This window comes from Bos javanicus, chromosome 8 (assembly GCF_032452875.1).
Source record: "Bos javanicus breed banteng chromosome 8, ARS-OSU_banteng_1.0, whole genome shotgun sequence".
NCBI classification, from domain to species: Eukaryota; Metazoa; Chordata; class Mammalia; order Artiodactyla; family Bovidae; genus Bos; species Bos javanicus.
This window is the reverse complement of record NC_083875.1, coordinates 75,914,648-75,938,987: the sequence shown is the minus strand read 5'-3', so window position 1 is coordinate 75,938,987 and position 24,340 is coordinate 75,914,648. Positions and strand designations below refer to the sequence as shown.

General features: G+C 38.7%; 1 protein-coding gene and 1 long non-coding RNA gene across 2 annotated transcripts in view; both read right to left on the bottom strand.

Annotated features, from left to right (window-relative positions):
- Positions 1-24,340, bottom strand: part of UBE2R2 (ubiquitin conjugating enzyme E2 R2) — a 97,226-nt gene that overhangs the window by 54,633 nt on the left and 18,253 nt on the right. The gene's annotated exons all lie outside the window — the stretch shown is intronic.
- Positions 1,417-24,340, bottom strand: part of LOC133252930 (uncharacterized) — a 40,535-nt gene continuing 17,611 nt past the window's right edge. The window contains exon 2 of the long non-coding RNA XR_009738126.1: positions 1,417-23,542. This is a non-coding gene — a long non-coding RNA (uncharacterized LOC133252930). The remainder of the gene's footprint in view (positions 23,543-24,340) is intronic.

Here is a 24,340-nt window from a genome sequence, read left to right as displayed (position 1 = left end):
TATATGAGGTATCTAAAACAGTCAAACCCCCAGAAGCAGAGAATAGAATGGTGGCTGCCAGGGAATGGCGGGGAGGGGAAATAGGGAAGTTGATGTTCAATGTGTATACAGTTACCACACACACACACACAAAAAAAACACCCACAACTATATATACACATCACTTTGATAAGAGTGGGGGGTAAAACCCCAAAACTATAGAAAATAGTGCTTTGCTGAGTGCTACCTGGGAGAAAAAGACTGCCTAATGGAAGCAGTGATGAAACAAGAGGATAGTGAGAGGTTTTATGTTTTCATTCTTAGTTCTCCCCTATTTATGCTTTGGGATAATGACCACCTGTCCCTTTCTCCAAATAAATCTACAGTTTAATCTCACTTTGCAAGTGTCTTCAGTGTAAAGTCAGGACAGTGCGAAAGCCTTGCTACTGTAAGGCACTGACAAAAATGCAAAGAAGGTGATTACCTTCCCCTCAGCATTCATCTTCCAAGCCTTTCTCCCATTCCTCCCCCAGATCCCCAGGAAAGATAGACTATAATCTAAGGCTTCCTTCCACTTTTCCCTGTAAGTCTCAAAGTAAAACCCTGCCCAATGTTGTTGTGTAGCAGCAAACAGGAATGACTAACACTGATTTTATGGTGCCTAGGGCTCATTCTTTCTCTAGAAATGTACACAGACTTGGACCTGGACTTTCATTATTTCCATTCCCCAAAATAGTTTTAATAGCTGAGAACTAACAAACACAGTAGCTAAAAACCTCAGAAAAAAGATGCTCATGAAACAAAACAATCACCTGAAAAATACATACAACTATAACAGACAGATAGAACCAGGCAACAATACTACTTCAATCCTTTATTTCCTTAAAAATATTACGATCGTCCACACAGTTTCCATCCCAGATTCCATCCCAGACGCCCTGAGGAAGGGAAGGGGCTTAGGGAGCCCTACCTTCTTGAGTGCCATCAATAAAGTACTCTATACCCCCCCAAAATTATCATGCTTATTTTAAATTCTCGATCTATTTCAAAATCCAACAATTTGTTAACTATAAGATTAAAAAATACTGGAAAAAACAAAAGGATAGAATAATGTACTAAGAAAACACATGCTAAAAGTTGAGAAGCAATCTGATAAAATGCAATTTAAGACCAAAAAATGCCTTTAAAAGACTAAAAGTATATATGTTTATAGATTGGCCAAAACAAGAAAGCTGCATATTGTTAAGTGTTGGCAAAGATAAAAGAAACATTATGTACTGCTACTTAAGAGTGCAGATTCATTTTTTCCCTATTCTATTTGCTAGAGAAAAATCCTACACTCTTCAGTAAAGTTAAGTTGGCATCCCTTATAATCCAGCAATTCTGCTCCTTGTTCTATATTCCAAAGAAATTCTCAAAAAGGTAGGCAACAAGACCCATATTTGGATGTTCACTACAGCAGTATCGATCACAAAGTAAAAAGTCAACCTGGATGATTATCACTGAAAATGAACAGCCAAATTATGATGGACTCATACTATAATGGGGACGTCCCTGATGGTCCAGTGGCTAAGACTCTATGCTCCCGATGCAGGGAACCTGTTTGATCTCTGGTCAGAGAACTAGATCCCACATGCTGCAACTAAGAGTCCCACATGCCACAGCTAAGAACTGGCCCAGCCAGATAAATAAATATATATTTGGGCTTCTCAGATGGCTCACTGGTAAAGAATCTGCCTGCCAATGCAAGAAACACAAGTCCAATCCCTGGATCAGGAAGATCCCCTAGAGGAGGAAATGGCAACCCACTTCCGTATTCTTGCCTGGAAAAAGTTCATGTACAGAGGAGCCTGGTGGGCTGCAGTCCCTGGGGAACCAAAGAGTCTGACACAACTGAGAAGCATGAAGCTGAAGCATACTACAATATTAACTGAGCAATTAGGTGTACACATAGCATGCAGCATGGATGGATCATTAAAACAAACTACTTAGGAGGGAAAAAATTAACATAAAGAATACATAAAGTACATATACATGAAGAAAACACATTTTATAGGAACAAGAACTTTAAGCAAAGTAGCACAGCTGCCAAATGAAAGTGGAGTTTGGAGATAAAAGGAAAGATATGGCAAGAGAAGTAAAATTTGCACAAACCAGTGACAACAATGGCTATAAACTAAGGATTGTGATTCATTCTCCATTAATCTGCATCGAAGACACAAAAAGAAAATTGTTTGTGGTGAATAATCAACAGAAATTTGAAAATAATTCAAGAGTGGCAATAATACATAATAGAATTCAAATAGAAAAGTCGAAGACACCATGACTTGCTTTGGAAGAGAGAATTCTTTTACATAGCCAGAACAAGTCCTGAGAATAGGCCTTAAATAAATACTACTTGAAAGAATCTTTTGCAGTGCTGGAAAAGTTTCTACATAAATTACCTACTCACTTGCCTCATTTCATACATGTCAACTTATCACAAAGTATAGATATTAAAAGAGAAAATTAAAACCACTGATACTACAGTAAATATATTCACCTACCATTCACCTCTGCCCTAAAAAAGACAACAGTGAGGCCTGGAAGAGAAAACCAGGCCATCTGTCTCAGAAAGCAAGGAGGGAGAAAACAGTCTTCTCATTCTCAGTATTTGCCTGGCCCAGTCTTCTAAGATTTTGTCAAAGAACCTGGCAACAGCTATCCACACCTAAAACTGGGGCCGACACCAGAAGTCCTAGCCAGCCAAATTGTCTCTGTTTATATTTAGCTTGAAGTGGACAAATGCCACCAGGTGGCACCAAACTGCAGTCATGATCGGATCAGATCAGCATCAAGCAGCTGGATTTTTTTAACTCCAGGCCAGCTAGAGGCATCTCTCTTGGCTCAGCTAGTAAAGAATCCACATGCAATGTGGGAGACCTGGGTTTGATCCCTGGGTTGGGAAGATCCTCTGGAGAAGGGAAAGGTTACCCACTCCGGTATTCTGGCCTGGACAATTTCATGGACTGTATAGTCCATGGGGTCACAGAGTTGGACACAACTGAGCGACTTTCACAGGCCAGAGAGAAATAACACTAGGCTCATATCTTGTATGATGAAATTTTTGGAACTCCATCTATCTAACTATGGTGGAGTTCTACTCACTACCAACGAGATATTCGGATTCTGAATATTCTAGAATATGACCTTCTGGATTCACATCCCATTTTAATACTTTAATATGCTGCTATATACTAAAATAAAATCAAATAGTATCATTTATATCATTTTAATATGCATGCATATAAATGCATATTTTATCTGAATGCATACCATTACCCCCTGAATAAAACACAAAACTATGAATCCATACAGACATAAATATTAATAAATTCAAAGTTGAGTAGGAATTGAGACTGGTTCAAAATTGGGGAAGGAATAAATCAAGGCTGTATATTGTCACCCTGCTTATTATTTAACTTACATGAAAAGTACATCATGTGAAATGTCAGGCTGGATGAATCACAAGCTAGAATCAAGACTGGTGGGAAAAATATCAACAACATCCCATATGCAGATGATACCACTCTAATGGCAGAAAGCGAAGAGGAACTGAAGAGCCTCTTGATGAGGGTGAAAGAGGAGAGTGAAAAAGCTGGCTTAAAACTCAACATTCTAAAAACTAAGATCATGACTTCTGGGGTCCCATTACTTCATGGAAAATAGGGGAAAAGTGGAAACAGTGGCAGATTTTATTTTCTTGGGTCCAAATTCACTGCAGACAGTGACTGCAACTATGAAATTAAAAGATGCTTGCTCCTTGGAAGAAAAGCTATGACCAACCTAGACAGCATAGTAAAAACCAGAGACACTCCTTTGTCGACAAAGGCCTGTATAGTCAAAGCTATGGTTTTTTCCAGTAGTCATGGATGGATGTGAGAGTTGGACCCTAAGAAGGGCTGAGTGCCAAAAAACTGATGCTTTTGAACTGTGTTGCTGGATAAGACTCTTGAGAGTTCCTTGGAAAGCAAGGAGATCAAACCCATCAATCCTAAAGGAAATCAACCCTGACTATTCATTCGAAGGACTGATGATGAAACTCTAATACTTTGGCCACCTGCTGTGAAGAGCCATCTCTTTGGAAAAGACCCGGATGGGAAAGATTGAGGGCAACAGCAGAATGGGGAGACAGAAGATGAGGGGGTTGATGACATCACTGACTCAATGACCATGAGTCTGAGCAAACCCCGGGAGATACAAGGAAGCCTGGTGTGTTCTAGGGTTGCAAAGAGTTGGACACGACTTAGCAACTGAATAACAACAGGAAGTGAGAATGTATGCACTTTCATAATAGCTTCCAACAAAATACTTATTAATTAAAAGGGGAAGGGTAAAACTTTATAGAACCCTTCTAAGTTACCAGATCTCTTGTAAGTAACCAAAGTGGACATCATCAGTAATGAGACAAATCAAAACCATGTGCCACCTTAAATAAACATGAGGACATTTTCCTAACTCAAACTGAAGGATATTCTAGGATATTCTACAAATAGAATACTGTCAAACCTATAAAGGGCATGCAAGTCCAGAAAAGACTAAGGAATGATTACAGTCTGCAAGAGATTATAAGAGACGGGCAACTACTAAAAGCAACACATGATTATGAACTGGATCCTTCCGCTACAAAGAATAACATCAAGATAATTCACAAAATAGAATGGAGCTTGAGGATTAGATGCCAGTCATGTCCCAATCTTAATTTTGTTACTGTTGACAATTATGATTATGTAGAAGGATCCAGTCTATAGGAAATAAATTCTAAAATATTCCGAGGAATGGTGGGACATCAGAGATTGGCAACTTACTCTCAAATGGTTCAGAAAGAAAGCTGTAAGTCTGTAACTATTGAAAAAAAAATTTGTATCATTGAAAAAAAAAGTACCTACCAAAGGATATTCATAAAGTTGCTAGAATGGTTGCCCGAGGGAGAAAAATGGGAATGAGAATAAAAAGAAATGGATACATATAGACATATCAATCATCAAAAGAAAAGGTCTAGTATAGGCAAAATAATATAAAGAGCTTTGAATTGAGGAGTATGATTACTTCAATCCTAGGAACAGTAACAAAAAAAATGGTTTAAATAAATATGTGATTCAGTCTGGGGGTAGGGCTCACCTAATGTGTGGCTTTATGCTAGAAACAGCACAGGAAGTAACCTAAGACTCACTTTCTCTCCATTTCTAAAACAGCTGCAAGACATTACTTTTGAGTAGCGGGGGACTAGTAGTAAGGAACTAATGTTTCTTTATAAATTTTATAGCATGTTTGACTTTTAAACCTATATATGTGAGTTTTTTTTATAAATGAGAAATTTAAAAAAAAAGGAGCAAGCATCATATCAGTAATGAGAAGGTAGTAAAGAATCTAAATTAGGATTTGAAGGATCAAGAGTAAGCCAGAAGTCAGGAATCCAGATTAGGCAGGTCAGTTAAGTTGCCAGCCATCAGGACACAGGTTAAACTTGTTATTGCAAAGGGCATCTATACCATGAGTTCAGCAGCTCACGAATCCAGCTGATATCAGGGCACAGCCAATCTGGTATCATGAGAAGAAAGTAAATACTGGTAACTTAGAAATGAAGTAACTAATGATGGCCTTGTTCCCAGTTTCCCCTTTAATGGTACTTATAGCTGGCCACTGCCACTTTCAACACCCAGAGAATCAGGGAATCCTTAACTCCCAGGGACAACTCTGACTTGATTACTATTTAAAGCCCTCAATCCTCAGACTCAGTTGAATCCTGAATGGTCTAGACTCCAACCTATTTCATTCAGCTCAAATGCCAAAGTATGCCAACTCTAATGCCTAAGTTCTTGTTCTAAAAGTATATTCAGTTTCTGTTATGGCCAGTATCTTACTAAAGGCTGTATCTGTCCAAACTCCAGTAGCAGGAATCTATCTGGTCCTCTAACCAAACAATTTCCTGGAAAACCTCTTTCTGAACATCCAAGTATCCTGCTTTGGGAGCCAGGGCAAAATTAAGGCAGACAGACTTGATAAGCTAAAGAACCAGGAATCTGTGTAACCCTAGACTCAAACTCTCTGCAAGCCTTAGTTTACACACACACACACACAGAGGCATACAACAGAATTCAACATCCATTCTTGACTATTTTTTTTAACAAGACAGATACTTCAATAGCATAGTAAAAAAAAAAAAAATGTATATATATACATGGAATCAAGATTGCCAGGAGAAATATTAATAACCTCCGATATGCAGATGACACCACCCTTATGGCAGAAAGCAAAGAAGAACTAAAGAGCCTCTTGAAAGTGAAAGAGGGGTGCGAAAAAGTTGGCTTAAAACTCAACATTCAAAAAACTAGATCATGGCATCCAGTCCCATCACTTTATGGCAAACAGATGGGGAAACAATGGCAACAGTGACAGACTGTTTTCTTGGGCTCCAACATCACTGCAGATGGTGACTGCAGCCATGAAATTAAAAGACACTTGCTCCTTGGAAGAAAAACTACAATAAACCTACACAGCATATTAAAAAGCAGAGACATCACTTTGCCAACAAAGTTCTGTCTAGTCAAAGCTATGGTTTTTCCAGCAGTCATGTATGGATGTGAGAGATGGACTATAAACAAAGCTGAGGGTCGAAGAATTGATGTTTTTGAACTGTGGTGTTGAAGAAGACTCTTTGAGAGTCCCTTGGACTGCAAGGAGATCCAACTAGTCAATCCTAAAGGAAGTCAGTCCTCAATATTCATTGGAAGGAGGGACGCTAAAGTTGAAACTCCAATACTCTGGCCACCTGATGCAAAGAACTGACTCATCTGAAAAGACCCTGATGCTGGGAAAGACTGAAGGCAAAAGAGGATGACAGAGGATGAGATGGTTGGATGGCATCACCGACTCGATGGACATGAGTTTGAACAAGTTATGGGAGTTGGTGATGGACAGGGAAGCCTGGTGTGGGGCAGTCCATGGGGTTGCAAAGAGACGACTAAACGACTAACTGAACTGATACATACATACATACATACGTACGTACATAAAATGAGAGACAGAGAAACTGGCTCAGTAAAACTAACCTCATGGGGGTGCTGTAAGGAATAAAGACAGGAGCAGCAGCTCTCACTTATCGACTGCTTACTATGTTCCAGGCACTGTTTCTACATTTTCTACATCTATTAACTCATTTAATTTTGTTTATTTATTGGCCACACCGTGCAACTTTGCAGGATCTTAGTTGCCCAACTAGGAATTCCACCTGGGGCCTCAAGACAGTGAAAGCATGGAGTCCTAATCACTGGACTGCCAGGGAATCCCCTTAACTCATTTAATTATTAAAACCACCTATGAGGTAGGTATTATTATCAAACCTCTATTAAAAAGAGGAAGATAAATAAAAAGAATTTTAGAAATTTCCATCAGGTCACATATCTAGTAACTAGTGGAGTGGAGATACTAATATATATTAATATATTGTACTGTATATAATTTTTACTTGCACTTAGCACAGAGCAGGGCACATGTCAATCACTCAATAAACACTGCCTAGTATTAACTTTGTAATTCTCTGTTAAGATAATATACTCATCTCAGATTAGACTCATCTTGGCCTGAAAATTGCCCAGTCCATCAGATTGGACTATTTTTCTACATGTGTGAGGTTGGTTCAATTCCAGGCAGTCTTAGTTCAAACAAGTGGGCAAGTCTAGACCCTTCTCCACCTTCCTTATCTGGTTCTAAATAATAACCATCCACCACCAGGTTTATTTATTTATCAAATCATTTAATGATTAATAGAACTGGGAGTAAAAAATCAGATGATCATCCTCAAAGATCCTAAAAAAGGCATGCAACAGAATTCAACATTCATTCTTGACTATTTTTTTTTTAAAACAAGATACTTCAATAGTATAGTAAAGCATATTATGTCTAACCCAAAACCCAACAATCTTTGCTAAGTGCTCACAAGCATTCTCAGCAAAAGTCAGAAAAAAGGATATTCTTTACTATTAAAAGTTTTTACATTATTCTGCATGTACCAGTCAATATAATTAAAATAGGAGAAATAAAAGTGCAAAAATCAGAAAACTATTAGGATTTTCAGTGATATGATTTACTTGGAAATCTATAAAGAATCAGCTGGAAGATTATTTCAATGGTAACAGAATCCAGTTAGGTGCTGGTACAAATTAACAGCAATAAATTAAACAGTACCCCCACATACATATATCTATTTAGAAAATAAAAGCAAGTACACCTGTGTTTGAAATAACAATAAAAATTAATTACTTAGCAATAAAACTGAAATGTGCAAAAATTAATAACTAAAGAAAAAGAATGAGGATACTCTTTAACAATATGGAAAGTATGCATTAAGTGAAAAAAAAGGGTGCTGCAAATTAACTGTGCAGAAAAAGGAATCTAGACACAGGCCTTACACCCTTCACAAAAATTAACTCAAAATGTATCACAGATCTAAAATAAAACATAAACCCACAAAACCCCTAGAATGTAACATAGGAAAACTTTCAAATGACCTTGGATTTGCTGATAACTTTTCAGATACAATGCCAAAAGCACAAAAGAATTGATCAGGTGGACTTTGTTAAAATTAAATACATCCTCTATGGAAGACACTACCAAGAAAATGAAAAGACAAGCCACAGAGTAGAGAAAATATTTGTGCAAGATACATCTGATAAAAGACTTATCAAAAATATACAAAAACCTCTTAAAGCTCAACAGTAAGAAAATAACCTTAATTTTAAAATGGGCAAAATATCTGAACAGACATCTCACTAAGAAACAGATATCTCACTAAGGAACATATACAGATGGCAAATAAGCATATGAAAATATTTTCAACATTACACATCATAGAAATTTCAAATTAAAACAATGAGATTTCACTACATATCTATTAGATAAAAAACAAGGACAAACACCAAATGCTGATGAGGATAAAGTGCAAACAGAACTCTTATTTATTGCTGGAGGGAATGCAAAATGATACAGCCACTCTGAAAGACAGTTGGCAGTCTCTTACAAAATTAAACATACTCTTCCCATATAATCCAGCAATTGTGTTCCTTGGTATTTAAAACCCAATCAGTTCAAAACTTATGTCCACATAAAAACCCATACATGAATATTTATATAACAACCTTATTCATAACTGCCAAAACTTGGAAGCAGCCAAGATGTCTTTCAATAGGTGATGGATGAGCAAATTTTGATACATCTAAGCAATGGAGTATTATCAAGTGATAAGTAGACACAAGATATCAAGACACTAAAAGACATGAACATTGGTTATCCATTTTAAATACAGCAGTGTGTACATGACATTCCCAAAGTCCCTAACTATCATCAAGGAGCTCAAACTAGTCAATCCTAAAGAAAACCAACCCTCAACATTCATTGGAAGGACTGATGCTGAAGCCCAAGCTCCAACACCCTGGCCATCTGATGTGAAGAGTCGATTCACTAGAAAAGACTCTGATGCTGGGAAAGATCAAGGGTAAGAGAAGGGGATGAAAGAGGATTAGATGATTGGATAGAATCACCGACTCAATGAACGTAAGTTTGAGCAAACTCTGGGAGATGGTGAAGGACAGGGAAGCCTAGTAATGCTACAGTCCATGGGGTCACAAAGAACAGGACACAAATTAGCAACCGAACAATAAGCAGTAACAGTACTGATGGCTGACTGGTCAAAAGAAAATAAGGAAGAGAGTGTGTGTGTGTCTAAGTACACACAGTGGAATATAACTCAGCCATTTAAGAACAGGGGGAGGGGGGAATCCTGCCGCTTGGGACAGTATGGATGAACCCTAAGACCATAATGCTAAGTGAAATAAGTTAGAGAAACAGAAATACTGTATGATCTCACTTATATATGGAATCTAAAAGTCACAGAAACTAGAGCGTAGACTGGTGGTTGTCCCGGAGGTAGGATGGGAGAAATGAAGAGATGTGGTCAAAGGGTACGAACTTCCAGTTACAAGAGGAATACGAATGGGAACCTAATGTACAGCATAGTGATTACGGTTAACAACAATGTATTGTAATACTCAAAAATTACTAAGTAAATGTTAAATGTTACCACAATATGGTAATTATGTGAGATGAAGGATGAGTTAAAAAACTTTATTATGATAATCAGTTTGCAATACATATATCAAAATTATCATACTTAAATTTACACAAGGTTACACGTCCATTAGAACTCAATAATGCTAGAAAAAAGAAATTAAGGAAGTCAGAAGACAGTTGAATGACAACTTGGAAGTGCAGAAAGGAAAGACAATGAAAAAAAAAAGCCAATTTAGAAATCTACATCTAGCCAAAAAAACTTTCAAAAAATAGATGCTTTCAGGCAAACAAAATCTGAAAGAGGGTGCTGCACAGAAAGGTTCTGTAGACTGAAGGAAAATATCTTAGACAAAAGTACCACTGCAGGAAGGAATGAAAAATTAAAAACTGGCAAGGGAAATACATAAATACGAAAGAACATGTGTGACACATGAAAAGATATATAAAATTCAGGAACTTCCCTGGTGGTCCAGTGGTTAAAAATCTGCCCTACAATGCAGGGGACAAGGGTCTGAGCCCTGGTTGGGGAACTAAGATCCCACATGCTGCCGAGCAACCAAGACCTGAAACTAAGACCTGACACAGCCAAATAAATAAATAAACTATAGATATATATGAAATTCAAATCTCAGTATCTGTAAGATAAAATTTTATTGGAACACAGTCATGTTTATTTATGACTTGTCTGTGGCTGCTTTAATGCTAATGGTAACATGAGTAGTTGCAACAGAGACTATGTGCAGTGCCCTTACTGCTTCGTACTGCTGCATCATGGTACACTAGAAACTGCAGTGATACAGATACAGCCAACAGCATTTTGATTGTCACAAATGCTGCTGCACCGACAATTTTATTTATGAGTACATAACCCATCATGTCAAAACAAGAAAAGTGCACTTCAAATGCCACACATTAAGGCACAGTGGAGTGTGTTTTGTCATCAAATTAAATGGCATAGCCTTGTCTTTACTATGCAATAAAGCTACACTATGCTGCTGCTGCTAAGTCGCTTCAGTCGTGTCTGACTCTGTGCGACCCCACAGACGGCAGCCCACCAGGCTCCGCTGTCCCTGGGAGTCTCCAGGCAAGAACACTGGAGTGGGTTGCCATTTCCTTCTCAAACGCATGAGAGTGAAAAGTGAAAGTGAAGTCGCTCAGTCATGCCTGACCCTCAGCGACCCCACGGACTGCAGCCTTCCAGGCTCCTCCATCCATGGGATTTTCCAGGCAAGAGTACAGGAGTGGGTTGCCATTGCCTTCTCCGACACTATGCTGAAGAATACAATATACATAGATGTTACTAGACAGCGCTCACCACAACCCCCAAACTGACAGGAAAGCTACAGTCAGAAAAATTAGAAAATTTATACTGTAGTGGAATTTTTTCATAAAACAAAAAATGCAACTGCAAATAAAGTAGGTGAGTGAGTGGCTCATTGGTCAGCCTAGCAAGAAAACCCATTTACTATTCATAAGTTAATTAAATTGTGCTTGATTACACAGAAAGTAGTCAAAGTGTTGGATTACACACTAGTCAAAGAAATGAATCCAGAGAAAATAAACTTGTTCAAGATTATTAGCTTTGGGACTTCCCTGGTGGTTCCACTGTCTAGGACCCGGTGCTCCCAATGTAGGGTGCAGGGATTCAATCCCTGGTCAGGAACTAGATCCTGCATGCCACAACTAAGACCTGGTATAGCCAAATAAATGAATACTAAAAAAAAAAAAAAAAAAAAAAGAATGAGCTTTTTGGTGAGAATGGTCATTCAACCAAGTTGAGATTATTGGCAACAACATCAACAATCAACAAAGGGAATGTTCCTGGTGATCCAGTGGTTAAGCCTCCCCACTTCCAATGCAAGGGGTGCAGATTTGATCCCTGGTGCAAGTATGATCCCACATGCTGCTTGGTACGGCCAAAAAATTTTTTTTAATTAAAAAACAAGACAAATGGTTTTCACTGGGTTTCCTTGACTCTAGAGGAGACAAAGATGTTACTGATCACTGCCCAGTTGTTTGAGCAGTCAATACAGAGTTTGAAGCAACTACAGAATTAGCCTCTAAGAAGGTCTATGTGAAACCACAACAGGAAACAGTATTTTCAAACTTGAGAAAATACCAAGTCAGTATAACCTGAAGTAGAATCTGCTGAAGAATATTACAAGTGATGGTGGCAAAAAATATGTGTAGAACAGAAAAGGGCTTATTGGACAAATTAACAAAACCTGTGAAAATGTAAAATATGTAAGGTCTTGCAAGCTTATAGTTATTCATCAGCAGGTACTTTGTGGAAAATATTTGAATTAATCATGTCTTATTTACCGATAGTGCCAAAAGATATATATTTCATTTGCTTTCATGGATTTAGCCATCTTCTGTTCCAAAAGAGAAGCCAAATATCCTGACTTGCCACTACAGAGCAGATCATGTTGATAATGTTTTATTTTCATCTTCTGAGCTCAGGTATGAGCACAAATTTTTTCTAAAGGAAAAGAGCTAGCCTCAATCATTATTACAAAATACTAAAATGGCTTTGGAACTTTTGCTTACAAACATGATAATGTATCTTAATAAAATTATAAGGTAAAATACAGCTTATATGCAAAACTTACACAGTAGTAAAGCTTTAAATATTCTGATGACAACTAAAGCCGGTTGGAAACACCTGTAATGTTGAACGTTTTTAATGTTAAGTGAATAATGCTTTATTCACTTCCTAAACAGTCAAAGTTTAAAACAAGTGAGGTCACCATTCCCATAAAAATTTGCAACAGATACATTTTCTGAGCTCAAAGGATAGTTTCAGTAGTGTTTCTAAACTCTGAGCAAAGTATAAGAGAAATTTACATATTCTTAAATTCATTCAACTGTGCAATCTGAAGTGATTGGACCTTCAATTGAAGGTGAAACCCTTCGATTGAAAGTGATTAATCTGCATTGTAACAACATGCTAAAAGACAAATGTCAAGAGGAGAAATCTAACAGAATTTTACAAATGACTTCCTAGTAATCAATATCCCAATTAAAATCATATTCTGGTGGACTGATACCTGTTATTGGTAGCACCAATCTGTGAAAAGACATTTCAAAGAGGAAACCTCATTAGAGATCAACAAAGATGAACATTTACAATCAAGTTTAATGATAATGAGTAACAACTGAACCCAAATTAAGTGAAGCATTATCTAACCCTCCCAAATTAATTCCATTCTTCTCATTAGCAAACCTGTATTAAAGAAAACTATATTCAATTACTTGTACTTTAAAACTTTTCAATAAAGATTTATAGAAATTTCTCATTATATAACTAAACAGTATCTTTGAGTTTGCATTTTGGCCCACGAAGCCCAAAATATCTGCTCTAACTTTTACAGAAAAAGTATGTCAATCTCTGAACTAGCTAGTTCCCCTATACTATATATTAATTACTTGCTAAAAATAAATGAAGGTTAAAAGAGTACAGTAGTGCCCCCTTATCCACAGATTTACTTTCCTGAGGGCAAGGAGTCCAAACACATTGCAAGGAAAATTCCAGAAATAAGCAATTCAATTGTAGCATGATGAAATCTCACACCATCCTCTCCATCTTGCCTTAGATATGGATCATCTCTTTGTCCAGTGTATCCATGCTGTACATGCTGCTAAGTCACTTCAGTCATGTCTGACTGTGTGACCCCATAGACGGAAGCCCACCAGGCTCCCCTGTCCCTGGGATTCTCTAGGCAAGAACACTGGAGCGGGTTGCCATTTCCTTCTCCAATGCATCAAAGTGAAAAGTCAAAGTGAAGTCGCTCAGTTGTATCCAACTCTTAGCGACCCCATGGACTGCAGCCTATCAGGCTTCTCTGTCCATGGGATTTTCCAGGCAAGAGTACTGGAGTGGGGTGCCATCGCCTTCTCTGGCTGTACATGCTACCCACCTGTTAGTCACTTAGTAGTTGTCTGGGTTATGAGGATCAACTGTCACCGTACCACAGTGCTTGTATTCAAGTAATCCTTACTTTACTAAACAATGGCCCCAAAGCACAAGAGTAGTGATGCTAGCAATTCAGATGTTCTCTCACTGTGCCTAATTTATAAATTAAACTTTATTTTATGTATATGATGAGGCAACTCACTGGAGAAGACCCTGATGCTAGCAAAGACTGAGAGCAAGAGAAGGGGACAACAGAGGCTGAGATGGTTGGATGGCATCACCAATTCAATGGACAAGAGTTTAAGCAAACTCTGGCAGATGGTGAAGGACAGGGAAGCCTGGTGTGCTGCAGTCCACAGGGTCACAAAGAGCTGGACATGACTCAACAACCACCATACATAGGGTTCAGTACTATCCACATTTTCAGGCATCCACTAAAGATCTTAGAACATATTCCTCACAGAAAAGGAGTGACTACTATATAGTGGTGGTGGTGGTGGTGGTGGTGGTGTAGTTGCTAAGTCATGTCCGACTGTTGTGACCTCGTGGACTGTAGCCCGCCAGGCTCCTCTGTCCACAGATTCTCCAGGCAAGAACACTAGAGCGGGTAGCCTCTCCTTCTCCAGGGGATCTTCCCAACCCAGCAATCAAACCCAGGTCTCCTGCATTGTAGCCAGATTCTTTACCAACTGAGCTACAAGGGAAGCCCACCATATACTATGTAATGGCAATATAATCTGATAATACAGATATAGTACGGATATAAAGTGAGAAGGAAATGAGGATAACGTGCAAAATGTTTTTTGTAACTGCTTTCAGTGATCATATTGGAAATGGTAACATTAGTATTGCTATTCTGAGACTATTGTATAAAGTAGAATAAAACAAGTGACTAATTAATAATGATTATTAAGTCTAATTCATTATCCCCTATATCCTTGAGAACCAGAATTTTTGTTATGGAAAAAAAGAGCTATAGATGTAGCATAGAAGAGAGTAAAATTTTAAAATCTTTTATGAGTGGAGGTATGTATATATAGATATACAGATGTACCTGTATCACCCTTAACTCTGTCCAAGACACAGTAACCCACAGCAATGAGCACACTCAATGCCCAGATTACATCCTCAAACACCATTTCCCACTTAAACCAGGACTTCTTGGAGAAACTAGCTGGATACAACTTTGGAGCTGTAAATATAAAAGATAAGCCTAGAACACTTGGTCATAACAGATAACAAGGATGCTACAAAGACTACCTGGAGTGGATCAAGTTATTTAGAAACGAACTTGAGGCTCCAACTGACCAAAGATATAACAATTTTAGCATAAATAATAATAACTGACTTTGATTAAAAACCATCTGCTGCTGCTAAGTCGCGTCAGTCGTGTCTGACTCTGTGCGACCCCATAGACGGCAGCCCACCAGGCTCCCCCGTCCCTGGGATTCTCCAGGCAAGAACACTGGAGTGGGTTGCCATTTCCTTCTCCAATGCATGAAAGTGAAAAGTGAAAGTGAAGTCATTCAGCCGTGTGCGACTCCTAGCGACGCCAAGGACTGCAGCCTACCAGGCTCCTCCGTCCATGGGATCAAATATGTCTAAATCCCTGAATTCACATTGATATTTTAAAAAATAGCTGTTTTTCAAGAATTCCCTAGGTGTCCAGTGGTTAAGGACTCCACACTTTCACTGCCAAGGGCCCGGATTCAATCCTTGGTCAAGGAACTAAGATTCCACAAACTGCAGCACAGCAAAAAAAAAAAAAAAAAACACAACTTTCTCTTAGAGGAGAACTAGTAAGAACTAATTTGCTATCCTGAAAAGTAATAAAACCAAAGAATCAAGCATCTATCCTACCTTTCCTATATAACCTCTACTTCAGAGTAACTACAGTTGAACAACATTCGGGTTACGGTACTGACTCTACATGCGGCTGAAATCTGCATACAACCGTATAGTTAGCTCTCCACATATATCATTTTGCATCCATGAATTCAAACAACAGTGGACTGGGTAATACTCTAGTACATATTTATTGGAAAAAATCCACAAATGAGTGACCCACAGAGTTCAAATCCATGTTGTATAAGGATCAACTGTAGTAGATAAGTAGTCAGTAAAATTCAAATTTTGGCAAGGGTTCTTCAACAAAAAAACTAAGGAAAAGAAAGGGACAGAGAGGTAAATTGTACACTAAAAGGTATTTATAAGAAATCAAATTTTAAAAACTGAGTAACATTACAGTGTCTAGGAATGCACACTTGTGATAAAACTTAAAAAAAAAAGGAAATGAATTACTGTAAGAGTTAGAACAGTAACTATGGGAGCAGGGAGGGAGGGGGTTATAACTGAAAGGGGTTAACTTTTTTATTTTGTATTAAAGTATAGCTGATTACAAATAGCTGAGAAAAGAAGTTAAACGCAAAGGAGAAAAGGAAAGAGATACCCATCTGAATGAAGAGTTCCAAAGCCTTCCTCAGTGATCAGTGCAAAGAAATAGAGGAAAACAACAGAATGGGAAAGACTAGAGATCTCTTCAAGAAAATTAGAGATACCAAGGGAACATTTCATGCAAAGATGGGCTCAATAAAGGACAGAAATGGTATGCACCTAACAGTAGCAGAAGATATTAATAAGAGGCAGCAAGAATACACAGAAGAACTATAGAAAAAAGATCTTCGTGACCCAGATAACCACGATGGTGTCATCACCCACGTAGAGCCAGACATCCTGGAATGCGAAGTGGACCTTCAGAAGCATCACTACGAACAAAGCTCCAATCGAGCTATTTCAAATCCTAAAAGATGATGCTCTTACAGTGCTGCACTCAATATGCTAGCAAATTTGGAAAACTCAGGAATGGCCACAGGACTAGAAAAGGTCAGTTTTCATCCTAATCCCAAAGAAGGGCAATACCAAATAATGCTTAAACTACCGCACAATTGTACTCATCTCACATGCTAGCAAAATAATGCTCAAAATTCTCCAAGCCAAGCTTCAACAGTGTGTGAACCACGAACTTCCAGATGTTCAAGCTGAATATGGAATAGGCAGAAGAACCAGAGATCAAATTGCCAACATCTGTTGGATCATTGAAAAAGCAAGAGAGTTCCAGAAAAACATCTGCTTTATTGACTATGCCAAAGCCTTTGACTGTGTGGATCACAACAAACTGTGGAAAATTCTTCAAGAGATGTGAATGCCAGACCACCTTACCTGCCTCTTGAGAAATCTGTATGCAGGTCAGGAGGCAACAGTTAGAACCGGACAAGGCCAAATCGGGAAAGGAGTATACACCAAGGCTGTATATCGTGACCCTGCTTATTTAACTTCTATGCAGAGTACATCATGTGAAATGCTGGGCTAGATGAAGCATAAGCTGGAATCAAGATTGCCAGGAGAAGTATCAATAACCTCAGATACACAGATGACACCACCCTTACGGCAGAAAGCAAAGAAGAACTAAAGAGCCTCTTGATGAAAGTGAAAGAGGAGAGTGAAAAAGTTGGCTTAAAACTCAACAATAAGAAAACTAAGATCATGGCATCCAGTCCCATCACTTCATGGCAAATAGACAGGGAAACAATGCCAACAGTGACAGACTTTATTTTGGGGGCTCCAAAATTACTGCAGATGATGACTGAAGCCATGAAATTAAAAGACACTTGCTCCTTGGAAGAAAAGGTATGACAAATCTAGACAGCATATTAAAAAGCAGAGACATGACTGTTGACAAAGGTCCAATTAGTCAAAGCTATGGTTTTTCCAGGAGTCATGTATGGATATGAGAGGTGGACTATAAGTAAAGCTGAGTGCTGAACAATTGATGATTTTGAACTATGGTGTTAAAGAAGACTCTTGAGAGTCCCTTGGACTACAAGGAGATCCAAACAATCAATCCCAAAGGAAAGCAACCCTGAATATTCACTGGAAGGACTGATGCTAAAGCTGAAGCTCCAATACTCTGGCCACCCGATGTAAAGAACTGACTCATTGTCAAAGACCCTGATGCTGGCAAAGACTGCGAGGAGGAGGAGAAGGGGACGACAGAAGATGAGATGGTTGGATGGCATCACCAACTCGATAGACATGAGTTTGAGCAATCTCCAGGAGTTAGTGATGGACAGGGAAGCTTGGCATGCTGCAGTCCAGGGGGACAGCAAAAGGATTCAGCCATAACATACAGCTATTCATTCTTCCCCAAACTCCCCTACCATCCAGGCCACCACATAACATTGAGTAGTGTTCTCTGTGCTATTACAACAGGTTCCTGTTGGTTATCCATTTAAATACAGCAGTGTATATATGTCAATCCCAAACTCCCTAACTATCTCTTCCTCCCGTCCTTTCCTGGCAACCTTTCTTTTTTTTTTTTTCATAAGTTCTTTCTCTAAGTTTGTGAGTCTTTTTCTGTTTTGTAAATAAATTCATTTGTATCATTTCTATCTTATTAATTATTTTTGCCTGTGCTGGGTCTTTGTTGCTGCATGAGGGCTTTTTCTGGTCGCAAGCAAGTGAGGGCTACTCTCTAGTTCTGGTGTACAGGCTTCTCATCAAGGTGGCTTCTCTTGTTGTAGAGCACAGGCTCTAAACACACCAGCTCAGTAACTGTAGGGCAGGAGCTTAACTGCCCCTCAGCATGTGGAAATTGTTCCAGGTCAAGGATCAAACCGGTGTCTCCCTGCATCAGCAGGCAGATTCTTAACCACTGGAGAAGTCCTGTATCATTTCTTTTTAGATTCCACTTATAAGGGATGTCATACGATTCTCAACTGTCTGACTTACTTCACTCAGTATGACAATTTCTATTCCCATCTACAAAAAGTTCTATTTCTTGACCTAGTAGTATGGTTACAAGGATGTCTGCTTTATTTTAAAATAAGTTTGTGTGTGAGTGAGATTTTCTGCTTACTTTACAACACAAAGGTTAAAATTATAAACTATGTAAAACAACAACACTATTGCCTTAGAGGTTTATACAATATGTGAACCTAAAATATACAACAGCATTGATAGCACAAAGGGCCAGAGGTGGGGGTGGGATAGAGTTAAATTGTTACACGATTTCTTGCATTCTTTGAAAAGCGTTAACTTAAACTGTAATAAATTAACACTGCAGACTGAAATATGTAGGCCCATGGTTCTTAACCAGGGGGTATTTTTGCCGCCAGGAGGACATTTGGTATTATCTGAAAACATTTTTGGTCATCAAAACTGGTAAATTGGGGGATGCTACTAGTATCTAGTGGATTGTGACCAGGGATGCTGCTAAACATCCTATAATACACAGCACAGCCCTCTCTATCCCAAAACAAAAAATCATCTGGCCCCAAATGTCAATAGTGCTAAGACTGAAAAATTCTGATCCAAGGTAACCACTGAAAATGAAAACTGGGGCAGGCTGCTAAATCGCTTCAGTCGTGTCCGACTCTGTGCGACCCGAGACAGCAGCCCACCAGGCTCCGCCGTCCCTGGGATTCTCCAGGCAAGAACACTGGAGTGGGTTGATATTTTCTTCTCCAATGCATGAAAGTGAAAAGTGAAAGTGAAGTCGCTCAGTCGTGTCCGACTCGTATCGACCCCCTGGACTGCAGCCCACCAGGCTCCTCCGTCCATGGGGTTTTCCAGGCAAGAGTACTGGAGTGGGGTGCCATTGCCTTCTCCGGTAATAATGGCTACACAAATCTAAATATGTTAAAACCAGTAAATTATACAAATTGGTGAATTATATGATAATGTGAGGTGGTACTGAGTACCACTCCAGTACTCTTGCCTGGAAAATCCCATGGATGGAGGAGCCTGGTGGCTGCCATCTATGGGGTCGCACAGAGTCAGACACAACTGAAGTGACTTAGCATAGCATAGCATAGCATGATAATGTGAATTATATTGCAACGAAGCTGTTATTAAAAGTTCTTAGTAGTAAGCAGCAGAGAAGGCAATGGCACCCCACTCCAGTACTCTTGCCTGGAAAATCCCATGGACGGAGGAGCCTGGTAGGCTGCAGTCCATAGGGTCACTAAGAGTCGGACACGACTGAGCGACTTCACTTTGACTTTTCACTTTCATACACTGGAGGAGGAAACGGCAACCCACTCCAGTGTTCTTGCCTGGAGAATCCCATGGACAGAGGAGCCTGGTGGGCTGCCGTCTATGGGGTCGCACAGAGTCGGACACGACTGAAGCGACTTAGCAGCAGCAGCAGTAGTAAGCAAATAGAAAACTAAGGGGAAAAAAATTAACTACACGGAAAACAAAGTATTACATGAGAAATGAAAAATATATAATTACACCTTAAGATTGTATGCACTGAAAATCATATAATTATGACATAACTTTACTGGGAGACTGGAGAAATCTATGTGCATGTATGTGTGAAAGTATGTACATGTATGCTGGAGGGAGAAAGGAAGACATGGAGGGAAAATAATGAAATCCTTATCTTCCATAGGGAGCTATCATATATAATGAATAAAATTTTAAAAGCAAAAACTAGTGGGAATTCCCTGGTGGTACAATAGTTAAGACTACATATTCACTGCCAAGGGCCCAAGTCCATCCCTGGTCGATGAATTAAGATCCTACAAATCATGTGATGCAGCCAAAAAATAGCGTTTATAAATAAAACACAAAAATCAATGGTATTAAGCAATGAACTACACACTTTTGTTAAATGGTCAAAACTAAAAAAATTTATGTTACGTATACTTTACCACAACTTTTAAAATAAATTAAAAAGAAAGAAAAACCTCTAGAAGATTATATTTTTACCTTGCACATATATTAATTTATAAAGTGAAAAGTAACATTCAAAACAGTGTAGCTAACACTAGCAGCAGCTAACACTGGGTGCTTTTTATATAGCAGGCACATTCTAGGTACTTCTACATGTACTAACATACAGTATTTAATTCTCACATGATCCTTAACAGAGTAGATGCCATACTTTCCTCCATTTTACAGATGAAACAAAGACAAACAGGATAAATAATCTGCCCAATATCATAGTCATAGACCCTGAACTGGAACCTAGCTCTCCAACTCCAGAGTTCACATTTAAACCACTATCCTATACTGCCTCTCTGTTCTTTAACATTAAGAATGAGATTTAGGACTTTCCTGGTGGTATAGTGGATAAGAATCCATCTGCCAGGGGAATGGGTTCAATCCCTGGTCTGGGAAGATCCCATATGCCATGGACCAACTAAGCCTGTGGACCACAACTGTTGAAGCCCATATGCCTAGAGCCTGCGCTCCCCAACAAGAGAAGCCACCGTGATGAGAAGCCGATGCACCACAACGAAGAGCAGCCCCTGCCTGCTGCAACTAGAGAAAGCCTTCCCACAGCAACAAAGACCCAGGGGAACCAAACCTAAACAAACAAAAGAATGAGATTTAGCACAAAACTCAAAGGATCACTAAAATACATAATGCCTACTCTTTTACTCCACTGAGAAATAATATTAGTTTTTTCCCAGTGGCAACCTTGAAGCTATAATCTCTAAAGTTGCTTGCAGACTCTAAAATCATAACCCATAAAAAAAACCCAATAAATTAGCTACAATAAACAGCACTTTAAAAAATCTTACCACAAACCTTTGCAACAGAAAAAAAAAAAAAATTCAACTTTTACTCACTGCCTTCTACTTGATTAACCCCAGGATCACATACACTGAAGAATAACACTCTTTAGCTCTCCAGTAAGATGCTCTTTCATGGATCCTCATGGTTAGCCCCATCCCTTCCTTATGATTTTACTCCAAGTCACCTTCACTTTTCTTCAGAGAGGTCTAAAATGCGACAAAGATTTTTTATAACCTCTTCCCAACTTCAGACTCTACCTCGCCACTTCACCCGTTTTTTCACTAGAGAACTTACCACTTCTAAGATGTCACATACTTTTTTTGTTCATTGCCTGTCTCTCCCATTCAATGCTCCATGAAGTAGAAAATTTTTGGTTTTGAGTCACTGTATCCTCAGCATCAACAAAAGTGCCTGACACAGAGTAAGTGCTCAATAAATCTTTGATGATGAAACTACCAATAAAAATAACAAACTTTAAAATAAATGTTCTCCATATTTCTAATACTAACAGTCTTAATTATATATGAGAAAGAACATATTGATGGTTTACTTAGACCCCAAATTCTTCCATAAGTGGTAAAGAATTACCTAAGAAGCTAAAATATTCAGTTTAGCAATAGTTTCTACCCATGTTCCCATTTACTAAGGAGATGTGTTCAGTTCAGTTCAGTCGCTCAGTCGAGTCCAACTCTTTGCAACCTCATGAACTACAGCATGCCAGGCCTCCCTGTCCATCACCAACTCCCGGAGTTCACTCAGACTCACGTCCATCGAGTCAGTGATGCCATCCAGCCATCTCATCCTCTGTCGTCCCCTTCTCCTCCTGCCCGCAATCCCTCCCAGCATCAGAGTCTTTTCCAATGAGTCAACTCTTTGCATGAGGTGGCCAAAGTACTGGAGTTTCAGCTTTAGCATCATTCCTTCCAAAGAACACCCAGGACTGATCTCCTTAGAATGGACTGGGTTGGATCTCCTTGCAGTCTAAGGGACTCTCAAGAGTCTTTTCCAACACCACAGTTCAAAAGCATCAATTCTTTGGTGCTCAGCCTTCTTCACAGTCCAACTCTCACATCCACACATGACTACTGGAAAAACCATAGCCTTGACTAGACAGACCTTTGTTGGCAAAGTAATGTCTCTGCTTTTGAATATGCTATCTAGGTTAGTCATAACTTTCCTTCCAAGGAGTAAGTGTGTTTTAATTTCATGGCTGCAATCATCATCTGCAGTGAATTTGGAGCCCCCCAAAATAAAATCTGACACTGTTTCCACTGTTTCCCCATCTATTTCCCATGAAGTGATAGGACCAGATGTCATGATCTTAGTTTTCTGAATGTTGAGCTTTAAGCCAAATAGATGTATTACTGACTCAAAAATATATTAGATATGCTATGAAACAACTTCTACATCTGAACAAAAATCAAAACTGTCAACTACTCATTAAAAATATACACAACGCTGTAAATTAACTGTACTTCTATTTTTTAAAATCATACACAAAAATCACTGGAATAAAATTATGCAAGCTATTAACAAAAATTCCAAAGCTTAAGAAAACTACAATTTCACAGTTGTGTCTTTCACAGTAGGAGGGGAAGATAGTATTTGGCAATTAGAGAGAAGCCACATAATAATGAATTTTAAGTATTCTCTTTTTTTTTGGCTAATAAAGAGCTTATAGTACCTTTGGAACATAAATGCATTCTAGCCACAAACTAAAGCAAAACATAGCATCATACTGAATCTCAGGAACAGGACAGGAACCTTGCTTTACATTAGAATCACCTGGAGATGCCCATCAGCGTCCCTAGTTCCACCTCAAAAGACTCTGATTCTAGGGACTTTCCTGAAGGTCCAATGGTTAATATTCCACGGTTCCACTGCAGGGGATGGGTTCAATTCTGGTGGAGATTCTTCATGCCGGAAGACAGAGCCAAATAAAAGATTCTGATTCTACCAAACAGTGTGAGAATAGAGACAGGCATCTTTATTTCTAAAAGTTTCTAACATGATTCTAAAGCAGCTTAATCATTCATCCAGATAATTAACATCCTCTTAGAACACTGTCCTTCAGAGTCATCCAATATGCATTTGACTACCCCCAGAGACAAAAAATTCACCACCTTCTCAAATACTGACTTCTAATGGAAAGCACTAAATTTGGGGAATCTTATGGTGAAATATCATCTGCCTCCCTTTATTTGTTTTCCTCCTCCAGTTTCTATGTAACTGGTTATTAAACTGAAAGTTGTTAGTATTCACTACCAATACTGCTCAGGCATTGGCTATCACTCAGAAAAGAAAATTAAAATCTAAATACACTTCAGCAACTTGCATCAAACTAATTTTTGTGAATATTAAATTTGTAACAGATATCTTTAGATGTGAACATATTTGATCCATAAAATCTATTCTTAGGAATTTATCCTAAAGATACAACTAAACTGTATTTACAGTATTTTGTGCCGAAACTGAATGTTGGTTGCAATGGACTGAGTTTATGTTGCCCACAAAACCGATGTTGAAATCCTAACCCCAAATGTGATGATATAGGAAGCAAGGTCTTTGAGCACAGAATCCTCGTGAATGGGATCAGCACCCTTAAAATAAGGAAACCCAGAGCGCTCTCTAGACCTTTTCTTACCATACTTATTATACCATATACAGTAAATCTAACCTGACCATGATGGCAACCTGATCTCAGAGTTCAAGGCTTCAGAAGTGAGAGAAATATATTTCTGCTGTTTATAA